Raw genomic sequence first — 2282 nt, 5'->3', positions numbered from 1 at the left:
AGCTTCCTCCCACAGTCCAAAAACATGACTGTCAGGTTAAGGTTAATTGGTCTGCATAAATTTTCCGTGTGTGTGTGTGTGTGTGTGTTTGTTTGTCCTGTCTGTCTTTGTGTTGCCCTGCGATGGACTGGCGCCCTCTGGTGTTGGTGACCCCGATGGGCTGGATGATGTAGTTACACAGTTCACCCACCAGGTGGCAGTGACACCCAGATGAAACAAACAGAACAGCAACAATGAACCGCTCACTAAGCTCCGGATAGACTGAAGGCAGATCTGAAGAAACAGACGATCTGAAAGGTTCCCGCTTCAGTCTCGCACCTTCAGGGCTTTTAATACATAACTTTATCCAATAATTAAACTATTGTTTTATCAGGTAAGGGTTGGAGGAGCAGGTTTTTCTCTCTAGTTTTCCGCTTCAAGAGGAGCATCGACACCTCCGTGGTTTCCATGGAAACCGCACCACTGTTTGGCGCCTGCTGATCCTGTGACTCAGCAGTTCACTCACGCAAACCCAAGGCAGCGCCGCGAGCTGGTCACCATGGCAACCAGCGTAGAGATGAGGGGGTGACTCAGTTTGTTGCCGGGTGAAATACACAACCAACCTGGATGTGTAGGACCTCAGGGTCACGTTACCATGGTTACATGCTCCAAAAAACACAGGACACACACACACACACACACACACACACACACACACACACACACACACACACACACACACACATGGGTTTAGATGTAGCATAACAAATCAAATAAAACACCTTTAAAATTTGAATTGAAAATGAAATGTTTCATAAAGTTGGATATTTGATTTGATTGAGAAACATTTTAGTGGATAGCAACAGGAAAAAGTGAATTATTCACCTTCCACCTGAGAAAGTTTTATCAAAATGTGAATAGATCATGAAGATTATAAAAATATTTTACATTTATTATTTCACTAAACCCAAACAAGACTTAAAATGTCTCCATGAATTATACATATTTATAATCATTCTAATGCAAAGTGTATAAGTAGACATAAAAAATGTTCTTTAAAATGTATAGTCATTGTATATTAGAAGCACGGAGATATTTGAGTTTTTGTTATTGTTCTCCTGAATTTACCTTCAAAGTGTGTGGGCGGGGCTAAGGTGTGATTGGCCCACAGCGGAGCTGCTGTGCAGGTGAACCAATCAGAGGTCTTCGGGGATATTTTCAGATTTTTGATTACATTTTAAATAATTGGATTATGGCGTATTGCACAGGAAATATGGAAAAGAGACTTAAATATAAATTGTGGTAACATATAAGAAACCTCCATTTGGATCAAATAAATATGTTATTTCATTTAATTAATAAATAAGATTGTTTACTGAATTATAACTGGTATAAAACTGATGAAAACAATAACTTATGATGAAAATGTTTTGATGCTGGGTTCGTTTGAACATCAGCTGCTGACTTGATGACCTGCAGAGATTTTCACAGAATCCGTTCATATTTGTTAAACTATGTATTTTTGCACATATACAAACAGTTTCCCGCATATCAAACTTTGAAGTATAACATATTTAAGCCAATTATAAATTCCCGACCCTATGGAAAAACCTCAGCACCTTTTGTTTTGGTAACTTTCCTGATCCTCCGTGGCTCCGCCCCCTGGACCGCCAGGTTTTGAGACGCAAAACAAACAATGCGCCACCTTGCACCACAGACAGGAAGTCCAAAGGCTTTCAAAGTAAATGCACCACTTTTTTTTATTTTACTAGTTGTGAAGCAAATGTATAAAGCTATTTAGGTTTTGTTTCCATGGAAAACAAAATGATTTTATTAAATGTTAAGGGAAAAAAACCTCAAAACTGTGTCAGCAGTAAAATAGACAGGGCCATATCCAGAAATATTGGTGTCCGGAGTGGGCACTCTTAATCCTAGGGGTATCACACAAAAACGCAAAAAACAGGACAGAATTTAAGGAGTTTTATTTTCCTGATGTCTGGCTGGGAATGCGGTGAAGTGGCCAAATGGTTTTCTACAGTAGTAACTTCTAAAGTGTTTCTTCAATTCAAACACTGATTGGCTAGTTCTATTTGCGCTGCTTTTCTCTAGTCATTTTTAGTTATATTAATAAGTTCGTAAATCTGCATCATCTATCTACCTGTCTGTCTTTCCAATTCGATGTTATAGTTGTTTATGGTTAACTGCAGGCTTTTATTTTGAAACCCTCCAGCGGATGTGGTGCTTGTAAACGCGCGTGCCTTGACGCAGCCTTCGGGAGAATCTCATTCACTTCAGGTTAGGAC

Source organism: Gambusia affinis, linkage group LG07, assembly GCF_019740435.1.
Source record: "Gambusia affinis linkage group LG07, SWU_Gaff_1.0, whole genome shotgun sequence".
Classification (NCBI taxonomy): Eukaryota; Metazoa; Chordata; class Actinopteri; order Cyprinodontiformes; family Poeciliidae; genus Gambusia; species Gambusia affinis.
The sequence above is the reverse complement of the archived record's forward strand: the minus strand, read 5'-3'. Positions refer to the sequence as shown.